The 17,060-nt window shown below is 37.5% G+C and overlaps 1 protein-coding gene and 1 pseudogene across 12 annotated transcripts in view; one reads left to right on the forward strand and one right to left on the reverse strand.

Annotated features, from left to right (window-relative positions):
• TENM3 (teneurin transmembrane protein 3) overlaps nucleotides 1–17,060 on the reverse strand; it is a 1,246,978-nt gene that overhangs the window by 192,892 nt on the left and 1,037,026 nt on the right. The gene's annotated exons all lie outside the window — the stretch shown is intronic.
• LOC116582035 lies at nucleotides 16–15,846 on the forward strand (annotated as a pseudogene).

Below are 17,060 nucleotides of genomic sequence, written 5' to 3' on the forward strand. Positions count from 1 at the left end.
TTCCAATTTCACAGCATGCAGTATAACCACATTTTAGAGGAAGTCATAGGTGACCAGAGCGACTCACGCCACTATGTCAGCGGTACAAATATTGTGTTCGAAACCACAATCGTAAGGGATCCAGCAACTTCAAAATATAAACCCAATGCTAGGTCATAGCCGTGGAGAAATTCCCTAAGGCTTAATAAGTCACAAGTTAAAATTTACAAATTAATGTAACATGAGACTGACTTTTCAATCTCATTGCCTGCCTCTGGACATGCTAGAATTCACAAACACCATATTTTAACAAACAGACGACTCCTTAATTTAATGCTAAACTTATTATGGTTCCACACATAGAAGATGTCAATTTTTGACTAAAGGCAGTTCAAAGTGCAATATAATTTTAAAGTGATCTATTAAATCATGTTATTAATATAAATGCACGTATTAAAAGAGAATAGGAAACACAGGGGCTATCTTTCATCTGCTGTGTGAACTCCAGCAGCAATTGTTATGCCAAATAGAGTCTAACGCTGTAATTCTGATTGCATGAAATGAATACTTGATATGTAATAGCTTGAACATGTATTATCAAACCTCTTTACAGGGCACAATAATTAAAATAACTCCTCCCATAGCACATAATATCAGTAATTACCATGTATTTCTAATGGTCTCTAACAATCCACATAATATCACTTAACAACTAATAATTTCTTACTCTTGAAATGAGGGACAGAGACAATATCTAAACGTACGAAATAAAGCTACTTTCTTGCACAGTCTCTGTTCTTGAGGATCCCTATACAAGAAACTACAGAAATCTTGCTTGGTCCATTCTTTTGGTGCTCATGAAAAATTAAAAAAGAGTATCTACATCTCCATTAAATTAAAGGTACCCTTGGAGGTAATGAGAGGGCTAAACTAGCACATACAGTTTTAATTGTGTTAGAAAAAAAGAAGTAGTTTAAAACTCAAAGAAGATTTAGTACTCAGGTACCATATGATTAATTTTGTCTTCTCCAGCATTAGTGCATATGATTAGAATATCTATGGATGTCTTTGAGGAACATTTCAAAAGCTGCTTTTATAAATAGATACATACATACATATATGTATCTACACACATGTATATGTATTACGTATATACTTATATATGTATGTATATATTTATTTTACAATAAGCTAAGGGCCTTAACTAGGTTAGTGTCAATGCAATGGGAACAAAGAAATGACTGAAACATTTCAAAGGGAGAAGTGTTAAGACTGAGTCTAAAAACAATCAGAGGGATATGTCAAATGATGCCATGTTTTTAAGCATGGCTCCATGAAAGAATGGAACTATACTATACATATGATGTATAAATTATGTATTGGATATTCTATTAACTAGAGGAGAGAAGCAGTGTGGAGTAGCGGTTGATACCAAATTTAATTTCTAACTCTGTGAGGCATCACCATAGTGTCTCAGTCTTGACATTTGTAATGTGGAAAATAATACTGTCCCACGTAGGTATTAGTTTAATTTTAGGATTCAGTGAAATGAACTCATGTACTCATTCGATTACCTACTGAGTCACGCAGCTCACAAACATTTATCAAGCCTCTATGTTCCAAAGATATGCTAAGTCAACAAGTGAAAGTATTATGTAATGGCTAAAACATCACGGATATTAAGATTGTTATTGAAGATGAAATGATTTTAAGATCTATTGCCATCATCACATATTTAAATATGTTGAATTAAAGATTCTTATTCTTGGGGTACCTGGGTGGCTCAGTCAGTTAAGCAGCCAACTCTTGGTCTTAGCTCAGGTCATGATGTCAGGGTCCTGGGATCAAACCCCAGACTGGACTCTGCGCTCAACGAAGAGTTGCCTTGAAGATTCTTGCTCTCCCTCTGCCCACCCCTCCTCCCCACTCACACATGTACTCCCTCTCCAAAACAAATAAATCTTTAAAAAAGGATTCTTATGGGGTCCCTGGGTGGCTCAGTGGGTTAAAGCCTCTGCATTCAGCTCAGGTCATGATCCCAGGGTCCTGGGATCGAGCCCCGCATCGGGCTCTCTGTTCAGCAGGGAGCCTGCTTCCTCCTCTCTCTCTGCCTGCCTGTCTGCCTACTTGTGATCTCTGTCAAATAAATAAATAAAATCTTAAAAAAAAGGATTCTTAAATTTCCATTTAAGGTTTCAAAACTAATTAGCACTACGGTGGCCTTCTCTAGGTTCGCTCATTCATTTGGCAAGCCTTCCTCAAGAACATATGATGAACAAGACATCATGCAAAGATCCATGCCCTTGTTTATAGCAGCAATGTCCACAATAACCAAACTATGGAAAGAACCTAGATGTCCATCAACAGATGAATGGATAAAGAAGATGTGGTGTATATATACAATGGAATACTATGCAGCCATCAAAACCCCTGAAGTCTTGCCATTTGCCATGACGTGGATGGAGCTAGAAGGTATTATGCTAAGTGAAATAAGTCAATCAGAGAAAGACAATTATCATATGATCCCCCTGATATGAAGAATTTGAGAGGCAACAGGGGGCGTGGGGGGAGGGAAGGAAAATATGAAACAAGATGGGATCGGGAGGGAGACAAACCATAAGAGACTCTTAACCTCACAAAACAAATAGAGGGTTACTGGGGGCGGGGGTGTGAGGGAGAGGGTGGTTGGGTTATGGACATTGGGGAGGGTCTGTGCTATGGTGAGCGCTGTGAAGTGTGTAAGCCTGACGATTCACAGACCTGTACCCCTGGGGCCAATAATACATTATATGCTAATAAAAATTAAAATTAAAAAAAAAAAGATCCATGCCCTTTTCAATTGTTTATCCAGGTGACTGCAGCACAATGTGTTCTGTCTGCTGGGACCTCTTTTGATCTGACTGCATAATCATGCGGTCTTCCTATAAAACAAATCCAGGTAATGAAAGCTGGATTCACTCTAACATTTGATGGGAGAGAATAAATGCAGAGCCTGAGTGAGATGGGATGGATGAGCAGAAAGTTAAATTCTGCAGCATCCACAGAGGCGAAATCTGAGGATTCCCTTGGAGTGCACATTGCCTCTAGGGATCTGGGCTTATAGGATGTAAGAAGTAGTGGAAGTATGTATCTATACCCACTTATTCAAGACAGCATAAATTTATCAAGCATAACAAGATAAAAGAAAATTAAACACAGACCGAAAGGAAGAAAGAGAGAATAAAAGAAAATAAAGTGGGAAAGATAACATAAAGCCAGATCTAAAGCAAATGGACAAAATGCCTGCTGTATAGTTCTGTACATTTTTAAAGCAGGATACAAATCTGGCTCTAAATTATTTATCTCGTTGTCAACACAAAAAGGGAAACATGATCAGTTACCTGATTTGGGATGTTTTTAAGATCACAAGGTTTGCTTGAGAAAAGCATTAACCATTACTGGTATTGAAAATAGAGAGAAAATTTTCTTTTAAGTCCACAGAGGAAGAAAAACTGAATATCCAGGAAAAATTTTATGACTTGGGTTCAAAATGGACACAAAGAGGGGTGCCTGGATGGCTCCGTCAGTTAACCACCCGAGTCTTGACATGAAAAATTGAAAGAGTATCTACATCTCTGTTAAATTAGAGGTACCTTTGCAGGTTATGAGAGGGTTAATCTCAGGGTCATAATCTCAGGGTTGTGGAGCCTGCTTAAAATTCTCTCTCTCCTGCTCCCTCTGTCCCTTCCCTACTAAAACAAACAAACAAAAATGGATACAAAGAAACAGAGTAGGGTCAGATTTGGAGACAAGCACTTAAAATCTAATACTTGTAACCAGATCCACATTAAGACCAACCAAAACACCAACTGTGGCCTTTGCTTTAGGCTGATTCATTGATACACAATTCCTATAGATTTGAGAAAGTTGTGGGTACAACTCTGAGTCATAGAGGGGACAATTACACCTCAGAGTTACCAGGTTTAATGTCCCTGAGGCATAGCTCTGAACATATTTTCCTTAGAAACTCCAAAGGGCTTCCTCGTACCTATAAAACATAAAATGCACTTTCTGAAGGCAAAAGTCATATTTTCCTGAGTTAGTCCTCAAAATAGTTTTGCAAATGTTCCCCCATGTATCTTGTTCTCGTCAAGCTTGCTGTACCCAGTGTATACACCTTTCCGCATAAGCATATTTGCTTCTAACTGGAAAGACATTATCCTCCATTTTTCTCTATCCAAACCCTACGTACTTCAAGCTCTAAGAAAGAGGACATTCCTGTTTTTCTCAATAGAAATCAGTTTTTCTTCTCTGAGTCTTAGAGTATTTTATCTGAGCCTTTTTCATGGCTCTTTTCATCTCCCTGTCACAATTAATTGTATAGGTCTCATGTCTCCTGTTCAACTCTATATGGGCAGGATCCACATCGAATTCACCTTGGAACCTCTAAGAAGCACATATGGGTAGATATGTGGTCAGTAAATAAATATTCATTCTCTCAATCTATATTTGATGGATGAATACTTTGTGAAGAATTCAATGAAGAGAACATTGAGTCGGTAAAGTGCAGAGCTTGCCAATAGGACCTTTAATTGCAAGGTCATTTGCAACCTGTCTTAGCTCCTAAATCCTTAGACTCTGAAAGGCAGGGACTATAACTTAAATTTCTTTGGATTTTTTCAGTATCTTAACTTAGGCCTGTACTTCAAAGACTCCTAGAAATGTGCTGGCTGATCAGTAACAATTAGGCAATAATGGCACCTTCAGGGCTCATCCCACACAGGCAAGGCGCCATGTTACTTTCCCCAGACTTCAGGTTTTAGGAATATTTCTCCGGAAGCGCACCAGAGGTTCCAGTAGTCAAAGTCTGCCTTCTAAGATGTGAAAATAATGGGAAGATTACCTAAAATAAATATGAATATATAAAATACAAACGTATAAGATATGAAACAATAAATAAAATACATACATATTACAGCTTTACCCAACACAGTTATGTCTTCCTTGTATTCCTATACGTATCTGGATTAGGTATTTTAGAAAAGGTGTTAGGTTATTTTCTCAAAATATTCTTCCTCCCTTTTTAAAATAAAATTCTTCTCATTATGCTTAGTAGAAATTATTATACTCGACGAGAGTCTTTACTCACCACACTCCTCCTTTCTACCTTTTTTCAAGTTCTTATTACTCATATAACTTCATGACAGCCTAGCAGCTGCTTGTTTTTATTTGGTAAACATAAGTGATAGCAGATGATTTTTATTTTTATTTTAAAAAAATTTTTTTAAAGATTTATTTGAGACAGAGAGAGAGAGAGAAAAGGAGAGAGCGCGAGTGGTAGGGAGGAGTAGAGACAGAAGAAACGGACTCCCCACTAAGCAGGGAGCCAGACATGGCACTCGATCTTAACACTCTGAGATCATGACCTAAGCTGAAAGTCAACCCCAACTGACTGCTCCGTGCCTCACACTTGACCTTCCTGAGTCTGTCCTCCTTCTTCCCTGGATCTCAGTTATGGGGCAGCAAACGCCCTAGAGAAGAAACATCCCACTTCATAAGGGGGATAGGGCTGAGGAGCTGACCGCTGTTTGTATTAAAACAATTGTTTGCCGGGCCCCTGGGTGGCTCCGTTGTTAAGCAGCTGCCTTCGGCTCAGATCATGATCCTAGTGTCCTGGGATCGAGTCCCAGGATCGAGTCCCGCATCCGGCCCCCCTGCTCAGCAGGAAGTCTGCTTCTCCCTCTCCCACTCCCCCTGCTTGTGTTCCCTCTCCCTGTGTCTCTGTCAAATAAGTAATAAATAAAATCTTTAAAAACAAAAAAAAACCCAATTGTTTGCGATTTGAGTGAAATCTGGTAACAAAAGACAAACTGGCGTGGAGGGGAAGGAAGAGGAAGGGACGAGGCGGGGGAGAGAGAAAGAAACACAAAAGGACAAAAACATTTTTAATTTTACTGAACCCCTGAGCAGTGTGGTTAGACAAAACACCTTCTAGGTAGTCATTTGCCTACAGCTTGTGTCCCCTTGGACACCACCACCTGCAAGTTGGATAAAGGAATAGATTCTGGTTTTGGTCCTCTACGAGTTTAACATGATGATACACAGACCATGTTGAACTAGACAAACATTTAGAAGGAGCCAACCCATTTATTGGTGGTTAGCAAAGATGGGGCTAAAACCCTTGTTTCTATATTGTAAAATGTGTTCATTCTCACTTCATCTCCTGGTTTTATCTTTAACCCTCTTCTACCTGTTATAAATGAAACCCGAATTTTCTTCGAAGCTGACCTCTTCCCTTAAACAGGTCGCCAAAAGAAAACAACTTTGTGTTGTTATACATTTTATTACCATATTAATTTTAACTGTAGTGACTGGAGCTTGGAGTAGATATTCCAAAAGTACAAGGACAAAATCATAGTTAGCTTTTGAGTTTTAAAATCCCATTCTGATTCTTGGATTTAGCTTAATCTTATGTTCCATTATCAACTAATTCTGGGGCCTTATGGAAATTAATTCTGATGGTAAAGTTAGATAACAACACCTCTTTCATCTGGCCACATTTCAAGAGGTACTGGAAAGGGTGTAATATAAGTTCAAAAAATTTTAAGACACTGAAAATAGTAAATTATACACAGTTTTTTCCTTTTCCCAGAAAATCTCATATATACGTTACAGATATTTAACTGTCATTATTTCCCTATGAGGAAAGAAAAGTAGCAAGACTTTTCCTTATAATCGGGGAAAATTTGAATTAGGGAAACATATCTTTTTAGTCAGACCACACCTCAGTGGAGCTCATATCAGGGCACAAATACTTAGATATTCAGGGTGACTCCTCCTCTCCTTTCCCCACCACAATGCTGTACTAATAAGATAACCATCTAAAATGGTAACGGGGAAATTGGAAAAGAAAGGCCTCACCTCACTCAGGAAATTACTTTCACATAAACTTGTTCTTCTGGTTCATTATTTTATCTAGTGATTCTCACATAAGACAAGTTTTTGAGGGGTGCCTGGGTGGTTCAGTGGGTTAAAGTCTCTGCCGTTGGCTCAGGTCATGGTCTCAGGGTCCTGGGATCGAGCCCCGCATTGGGCTCTCTGCTCAGCAGGGAACCTGCTTCCCCTTCTCTCTCTGCCTGCCTCTCTGCCTACTTGTGATCTCTGTCTGTCAAATAAACAAATAAAATCTTAAAAAAAAAAAAAAAAGACAAGTTTTTGAAAGTGGGTTGTTCACTGAGGCAACTTTATAAGCTTTTGGTTAAAATATGGCACCAAAGGGGTGCCTGGGTGGCTCAGTGGGTTAAAGCCTCTGTCTTTGGCTCAAGTCATGATCCTGGGGTCCTGAGGTCGAGCCCCGCATCGGGCTCTCTGCTCGGCGGGGAGCCTGCCCCCCTGCCCCCCCCCCCCGCCTACTTGTAATCTCTATCAAATAAATAAATAAAATTTTTAAAAAATAATATGGCACCATGTAAAAATTTCCACCACTTAACATTTCACTTGCCATGTCACTTAAACATTTCACACAGCTACATGCAAATCAAATGAAAGTTTAAAATGTGCTTTAAAAACAATAAAATACTATATAAACAAACAGTATTGTTCTTATCACCTTCAGGAGCAGACAACTGATTGCAAGATAACTTATATAAAGACATTTGAGTATGAAAACCTTAGAGACAGAAGATACAAAAGAAAGACTTGCACTGTCCAGAGGGTATAATTTCAGTGAGCACAGATGAACCGATTTACTGTACTTACTGAGTTAGTGAGAATTTGGTTTTAGTTTCCCTAGGGTGATAGCTTGAAATGAGGATTAGAAGAAAGATTTAAAGACTTTAAATCTTTGCATTCTTTTCCTTTGAGAGTTCCCTGTGCTTTCTCTTTCAAACCATGTGGCCATCTGGATGACCCATCAATTCCCTTGCCACAAAATGCTGGAAGTTCTGGATAAAATACAATAAATACCTTTTGGATTGATTCATTCAGTAAGTATGGAGTGTCTAACAGGTACCAGACTCTATTCCAGGTGCTGAGGATGTAACAGGAAACTAAACAGCCAATAGTCTTATCCTATCACTCAATTTATATTTAGGTTAATATAAATGAATTAGAAAGAAAGAATAGGCAAGAAACCAAAGGGAGAGAAAAATAGTTCAGAGCAGGTGATCTGGGGAGATCTTCCTGTCTCTGAAATTTTGTAACGTCCAATGAGGAAACAAGAGATAACACGTCAGTTGTTACCGAGACCCCTATGTATATGAGACCTTGGAAGCGCCATACCTGTAGTCTAAGAGTAGACTTAAAATTCTCATTGCAAGTGGAACAAAAAGGAATCTCGCTGTGTTTCTTAATCCCTGCACGGGGAAGAAATTGACTCCTGAAAATTTTAACCACTGGCTTAGGCTTCCCTAGGGTTGTCATATGAGGATGAAGCTTACACTCTGAATGTAGTTCTGGAACCCCAAGCCAATAAATTAGTATTAAAAGTGCAATGCTCCTCCCTGGGGGACCTGGCAGAAACAAATGCAAAACTTCTTTAAAAGAACATGCTCTCAAATGAAGTCACAAAGGATTTCCACAAATAAAACACAGCTCTCAATAAATTTACAGTCTGAAGTTACAGAATTTAAGAGGAAACAATCCACACTGAGCCAAAATCTATAGACAAAATAGACAGAACAGATCTCCCCCAAAACTTCAGATAATAAAACCATCAGATAAAACTTAAGTATGTTTAGAATGATCAAAGACTTTAAGAAAATGAAAACCATGTGAATAAGATAGTATGAGAAAAAGAAAGTTCAAAAAAGTAGAATGTGGATAAGAAATGCAGCCATTGAAATCAGACACTTACTGGATAGTTTAAAGAGTATATTAGACACAACTGTAAGGAGTACCAGCGAATTGGAAAAGAAATCTGAGGAAATCACTCAGATGGTATCAGAAAGATGAAGAGTGATTAAATATGAAAGAGTAGGTCTAAGACAAAAGAAGACATGATAAAAGAGCACAATATATATCCAGAGAGAGTTGCAGAAGGCAAGAACAGAGCTTTCTTGAGAGCTAAACAGCTTTTTCCAAACTTCCTAATACCATGTTTATGGCTGTTGTATTATACAGAACATGGACTTACTTATCTCCTTGTTGTTTCATATAAATTATCTCTGCTATTGTCTTCTTTGTTATTGGATGACAGTTTTGGGGGGTTATATTTTATAAAAGGAAACTTCTTTTAAATGGCTGTAACTTCTCTTTGAAGATATTCTGACTTCTATGGTTGCTGTTCAAAAACATGCAGCTAATCTAAAAAGTTAAGCACCCTAACTTATTTCAGGGGATGGAAACAAATGTAAATGCCTACCTTCTCCTTGCTAAAACAGTTCATCTTTTTACTATACTTAATCCTAGTAATGCCACAGATTTATCCTCTATGGAATTCTTAATTTTGCATAATCATTTCTCATAGAAACATACATAAAACTTACCTATTATACATGTATAGAAACCTGGATTAAAAATACCTTCAAAATATCTCAGTATATGTTTCAAGCTATTCTTTTACCCATTTTAAAATACTTTACTTTTTAAGAATAATAATTCTTAAGAGGATAAGCAAAAAGGGGAGATGCTATCCCCATCTTGACAATAAAGAATTGTTGACATAAGATCAATAAATACTTCTCTCCTCTCACATTACCTAATGAGCATTTGATTTTAATGCAATTAAATTTTATTGACTTTAAGTGGAGTACATGATATGATATAAATAAAGCACATATCTGTAATATGGATAAGGACAGGCTAGAAAGCAACTAAAAGCTATTACACTATAACAAATGGTTTTAAAGAATAAGAAAAGCAGCTCTAATATTCCAAATAATGCAAATTTTCTATGCCTTTCAGATAATATATTCTTTGTCACAAAGATATCTTGTACAGAAGAAAGCACTAAAAAAGGAAACAGGAGACATAGGGTTTCACGCTAGCTTTAACTAAACGTAACCTCTTATGAATCAACTAACTTCTGGGGCTCAGTTTTTCTCTTCTGTAAAAAAAAAATGGTGTTTGGGGGCATGGTCGGCTCAGGCAATGAATTCTGAAGTTTTTTAGTTCTAAAATTCTTTTAGGTATTACATACTATTTTCTTGAAACATATTAAATTATGTTATGAATATTCAAATTTTAAGGTAATGAAAAGCCCCATATTATCTTCAGTTATACATATAAAACATTAAAGGGACATAGAGTAAAAAAAGCACTTTATTTTGATTTAAGCATTATGAGAACCTGACCACATTAATTCATGGCACAAATATCTTACCTTATTATCTTGTTAGGAATATTAAAAATAATGTTTATTTTTAAAATAAACCATTCTGTATTATACATATCGTAACTAGTAACATCTTAAGGTACATATAGTCAAAATCACTTTGTATCAAACTTAAATTTATTTCATATTTTGATATTAAAATTGCTATGGAAACAACTGAAAAAAATAAAAGCCAGTATGAAACTTTCAAACTTAAAAGAAAACTAACCAGTCTCTTAAAAGTTATGATGGCAATTATAATGCATTTTAAAAACTACAGTTAATCAATTTTAGGAAAAAAAGATTCAGTTTACTTGAAACCCTTCTCTGATTTTTCTTTTTTGAATATTTCAGCAACTATAGGGGAAAAAAAAAGCGATCAAGAAACACTCAGAAAGTATCCAATAACACTGCCAACCTCATTTTCCCCCAAATACTAACTTTGCCATTGACTTTTCCCCTAGCGTATTATTTGATCTCATATTTGTTATCTGCAATTTATTGAGTCCACATTATCTACAAATGCCTTTCACTGAAACAGAATAAAATTTTTTAAGTTTCCTTCCAATCACATGATGGTGTCCAGGCAGGGAAGGGTGTTACCACAAACATTAAATATTACGTAGATGCAAAAAAACTTGAACAGAACCCACAGTATCTTTCCCCTTCTTGGGATGTGCAATGAGGGTGATCTGTTAGGTGGAAACCATGCAATGATGCTCTTTGATGAAAAGGGAAATAGTCATAGTTTAAGCTGACACTTGCATATTTAGTGAATGCCCCTCCCCTGTTAATAATTTTGGGGTAGTTTTTTGTGTGTATGCAGCACTAAGAGCCCTCTTCCCAATGTGAGTATTTCCGCTGCTATAATGACTTAGCACCAACAGAAAGGATGGTGCAGGAAAAAGAACTGCAAAGTACTACAGAAATGCAAGGTACTATTGTTTAGATTAATGATCTGGATTTCCTGAGGCTTTGTTGTGCCTTTTAAAATAGTAGTAAGCACCGCTTGTTGAAGCTGGAAGGCTCGGACTTTATATAGGATGCTAATTGCCACTAGAAACCTTCCTCTCACAGCAGAGGTTCAAAAGAAAGCAGGTGCCTAAGATAATCTTCCATGGATCTTCTGATCTTTCCTTTCATGAATCCACAAGCATTTTCGGACCAGTTTATTAAAATTTTCCGTTAAAGAGATAAATGAATTTACAGCGGAGAAGAGTAAACACGAGCTGGCACAGTAGTGCGCTCCGGCTGCTGTAACAAACAGGTTGGGGGACTTAAAAAATGGAAATTTGCTTTCCAACAGTTCTGGAGGCTGGGAGTTCAAGATCAAGGCCCGGCAGAGTCAGTTTCTAGTGAGGGTTCTCTTCCTGGCTCGCAGACAGCTGCTTTCTCCGGTGTCTCACTGGGCAGAGCTGGCTAGCTCTCTAGTCTTTCTCCTTAGAAAAACTCCAAGCCTGTGGAATCAAGGCCTCACCCTTACCATCTCACCTAACCTTAAGTACCTCTTTAGACTTAACCTATCGCCAAATATAGTCGCATGAGGGGGTGGTTTACAGCTTCAACATAGGAATCTGGGGAGAAACCAACGTTCAGCCTGTAACACCTGGGTTCAAGTTCCCTGTCTAAAATTTAGCAACTGTAGCTTGAGCAAATCAATTTCCTGTTTTAACTTCTCTGATTCCTCATCTGTACAATGGGATTAATCATCTCTCTTATATGGAGGTTTCAAAGAGATAATGTATATTAAAGTATTCTTATAAACTGTGAAAAAAAATTTTTTTTTTAAAGATTTTACTTACCCATTTGACAGAGATCACAAGTAGGAAGAGAGCAGGGGTGGGGGGTGGGGACAGAGCCGACTTCCTGCTGAGCAGAGAGCCCGATGTGGGGCTCGATCCCAGGACTCTGGGATCATGACCTGAGCTGAAGGCAGAGGCATTAACCCACTGAGCCATTCAGGCGCCCCATGAAATATTATTTTAATGTGAAGTCTTATTTTCCAGACTTTCACCATTTATTCAAATAAAGCAATAAAAATATTTTTATCAAATATATTATATATATATTTTCATATACACATATAAAAAATATAAATTTTTTTTGCCAAAGAAGATGTTTACATATAGTGAGTATATCCAAAAGATAATTTCTTAATTTCCTTCTACAAAAAAGTCTTTAAAAACATTGTTTTCATTTTTAAACTTATTAAGGCAAATACAACCTAAATTTCTTTTTAAAGCTTTTATTTATTTATTTATTTATTTGACAGAGCACAACCACAGGGAGCAGCAGAGGGAGAGGGAGAAGCAGGATCTCCTCTGAGCAAGAAAGCCTGACAAGGGGCTTCATCCAGGGGACCTGGGATCATGACCCGAGCCAAAGACAGATGCCTTAATGCCTAGGCCACCCAAGGCCCCCTCCTCCAAATATTTTTTAAAAAGTATCTGCCAATATTATTTAGAGTGTTTGCTGAGGATAATGTATCACTAGCATAAAAGATGGAACAAATGTACATTAGTACCGAAATCATTCCTTATGTGTGCAGAGGGGCTAAAATGTGCTTCGGTTCTTCCCATACTCTCAGGTACTGAGTTCGTACTCTTTGCATTTAAAGCAACACACAAGAAAATGATGCTCCCACCGACACATGTGCAAATGTAGAAATGAATGAAACAACTTTGTGTTTTATGGCATTTACTTTGAAAATCTGATTAAGATAAATGTCTTTAGCTCCTAATTCTTCAATGTCACGTTGTCATAGTTCCCATCAGCAAGATGTTTTAAAGGCTTTCGATTAATATTGCATGCCAGAACTGAAATTACATCCTTTGTCGTTTAGTTCCTAATGGTGCAAGTGATATGTATCAAGTAGTGTTTTATGAAGCGTGTGTGATTTTTATTGTAGGCTGTTTTCACAAATCTTTTTCAGGTTTCGGAAGGACTGCTTAGGGTTTCCAATACATAGGCAGTTCTGTTAAAAAATCATGAAGATTCTTTTTTTTTTTTTTAAATCATAAAGATTCTTAAAACAGAGGTGAAATCTGTATTATTAGAATTTACTTATCAATAAAAAATTCTCCTAGCTGAATCTGTTGTGCTTGATTTGCACATTCTTGAATATGTTTGCTTTTTCCCAAATATTTTACTAAATCACTTCTTCTAATATTAGCAAAATAGGTGCCAAATACACATCACTCACAAAAACCTTCATCCGTGAGCACGTGCCTTATCTGCCTAGTAAGGAAAATACGTAGCATGTGGATGTAGTATATATTAACTATTGAAGGCTAACTGGGTTTGTGCTGCAAAAGTATGAATTTTATTTTTTATATATAATTACTAATTTATTTTAATAGAAATTAGCATCCTGACATGAATTTCAAAGTTTCTAAAACTCAGTCCTATCATATAGAATTCACTTTCATTTATTAAAGACCCAGTGTCATAAATATAATCTTTATATATAAACTAGAAGGATACAACTGAAAAAAAGAAATTCTTATATTTGATAAATATATATCAACATATGTACACTCCTTGCATCCACCTTTAACATATTCTATTCTTTCAGCCTTGATTAACTTTATCTATAAAATTAAGGGATAGATCATGATTTCTAATACCTTTTCCCAGTTAAAAAAAAATTCTACAATTCTAGAGCATTTTACTTGTGTGTATGTGTTTGTGTCTGCATGTGTGCGTGTGTGTCTGCGTGTGTGCATGTGTGTGTGCATGTGTGTGTGTGTGCACATACATACAGTTTAAAGCTTCGGTTGCTGACTTCAACCAAATGCTGTTATGCTTTATCACTTTGTATTTTATGACATTTAAATCTACTCAAGGTTTTGGGCATTCTGCAGGCCTGGTCCCTTCCTCTTCCTCTGCTGTGTCAGCTATGGTGGCTGCAAAGACCCTGAACTCCAAGGCCAAGGTGCCTGAGCCCAGGCAGCACATGCAGTTAACATCAGCACAGCCCAGGAGGATGCAGGACGCTCTGAGAACCAACTTGGAGCCTAACGGTGCCAGGAAAATGCCCATTTCTAGAGACATCAAGCTTACTAAACATGACAACTTGCTGCTTCCTAAAACGCAAATTGGCCATCCAACAGCCTCCTTAATAGCCCACGTAACAACAGCCCTGGATGACATGAGCGGCGACTGTACCATTTTCAACCATTTCTAGTCACTGGAAAGCTGATCGAACAGGTGGATGTCTACATTTCTGAAGGTCTTCATCTTAGAACAACAACATGCAGATTTGAGTCTGCAAAGGTACAGGTACCTCAGCTTTTAGAAGAAGTCAAAGTTAGCAAATAGATGGACAAGGACAGCACGTAACGGGTGTTTTGGCAGAAGATCTCTCTATACTAATGCACTGAAGTCCTAACAGAGGTTGTGGCGGCCTCCATTTTGGCTGTTACAAAACAAGATGAACCTACTGACCTTTTCATGGCTGAGATTATAGACATGAAACATAAATCTGAAACGAATACAAGCTTACTCAGAGATCTTGTTTTGGACCAAAGGGCATGGTGTCCCGATGGGAAGAAAAGAGTAGAAGATTCTTATGTCCTCCTACGTATAATGTGTTCTCAGAATATGAAAAAAAAAAAAAAAGAAGAAGCAGCAGCAGCAGATTCTGGCTTTTTTTAAAACAAGGATTCAGAAGAGAGAGAATTTAGTAAAAGCTGAAAGAAAATTCATTGATACAATTAAAAACATGACAGAACTGAAAAAAGAAAGTCTGTGGTGATTCAAAGATCTGTTATTTAATGAAAAGGGAACTGACCCTTTTCCTTAGATGCTCTTGCAAAAAAAAAAAAAAAAAAAAAAAAAAGATATAACAGCTCTGTGCAGAGCTAAAAAGAGAAGTATAGAAAGGCTGACTCTTGCTCGTGGTGGGATAGTCCAAAGTCTTTTGATGACCTAAATCCTGATTGTTTGGGACGTGCGGGTTTCATCTCTGAGTATATATTGGGAAAAGCTGACCTTCAGTAAGAAATGTAACAATCCCCGCTCTGTCACATGACTGGTCAAAGGACCAAGTAAGCACATCTTCACTCAAATCAAGGATGCAGTAAGAGAAGGCTAGAGGGCTGTTAAAAATGCTATGGCTGATGTCTGGGTGGTTCCAGGTTTTGGGGCAGTGGAGCTGGGAATGGGAGAAGCCCCGATTCTAATTCCGGTCAAGGGCAGGGCCCAACTTGGAGTTCAAGCATTCGCGAATGCGTTGGTCATTATTCCCAAGGTTCTTGCTCAGCGCTCTGGTCTTGACTTTCCAGAAATACTAACAGAAATTAAAGTGAAAGCAGAACATTCAGAATCAGGTCAACTTGTTGGAGGTGCGCACTAAACAGAGGTGAGCCAATGGCAGCCGCAGACGTTGGCATATGGCGTAACCACTGTGGGAAGAAGGCCCCCCTTCATTCCTGCACAGTGATGGCTGCCAACACTCTCCCCGTTCATGAGACCGAGCAAGCTACAGTGAGTTCTCTAGAAGGCTGAACTGAAGCTTTCCCTGTATCTGACTCATGAAGACTCTACACAGTGCTCTTAAGAACAGAGCTATGGAATTTTTGTCCAAGCTTCAAATGATTTTCAAAGGCATTTCCCATACAAAGGAGAAAACACTGGCACCTACTCACATTCTTGTGTTCTGGAATTATAATCACAACATTTTAAAAATTGCACTGCAGTGTACATACAGAAAGCAGGCCATTTTTAACAAGAAGCAGGATGCTTGCCTGTAGCTTCCCCAATCTAAAAAATGTTAGATAAGCATATGTGATCTAACTTGTTATTAGTATTCCTCTAACAACAAAACAAAACAATCTCCTAAAGATAAAACAACTGACCAAAGACATTATAAAGGACATTATAAAGTGCTTATTCTGGGATGGGTCTCCCTCGGGCTATATCTCCGTCTTTGATGTAAGATAAAGCTGGCTACCTTTCTCCTGAGTTAGTTGTGGTCTTCAGGGATCTCACAGACATGTGGCTTTTGCCAACTATATGTCTGTTATAAAGGAGAATAAAAATATTAACATGAAGATCGACAGTCTTATCCAGCGTTGCCCTGCACATTCATCTTGTTTGGATAATTGCACATTTAAAATTAGAGTCTACTTATCTGGTTCTAGACATTAGGGAATAACGCACATGGAAGAGGTTTTTCGAATTCTAATTCCCCACGGCAGATCACTGCAATTCTCATTAATTCTATAAGGAAGAGCTTGCCTCTCCTTCAATGTTTACTTGAATTTTTTCTGCTGTATGTGGTTCACTGAAGGAATGGCAATAGTTCACTTTAAAAACGTTCTCTCCATTAGCGAGAATCGATTTTCTAAAGCATTCCAACACATCCATATCCAGTCTATAACAATTCCTTTAACCCCTGATATTCACAAAACTGTGTGCCTAAAAGAAAATGCTCTTCACTACAAAAAAGAAACAAGGAAATACAAAGAAAAAGGAACTACATATGTTTCTCTACTTTATTTATTTATTTTTGCTAACCGTAACTAAATTGCTTTACCCAGTAATTTCACAAAGAAGTTATAAATCTAAAAGGGAGGTATAAATCTAAAAGGGAGTTTTTTTTTTTTTTTTTAAATCTAGGCTTAATGTAACTTTATAGACCCAAATGCAAAAGTGGGGGCCACACTGGGAGGGAGAAATCTACAGAAGAAATTTTATACTCATTAAAGTTTATGATATTGATTAGGCTATGTACTCACATACATTATTTTATTTACTCTCAGAGCCACCATAAGCTGTTGGTATAATT

The sequence above is a fragment of the Mustela erminea genome, chromosome 21 (assembly GCF_009829155.1).
Source record: "Mustela erminea isolate mMusErm1 chromosome 21, mMusErm1.Pri, whole genome shotgun sequence".
In the NCBI taxonomy this organism is placed as follows: domain Eukaryota; kingdom Metazoa; phylum Chordata; class Mammalia; order Carnivora; family Mustelidae; genus Mustela; species Mustela erminea.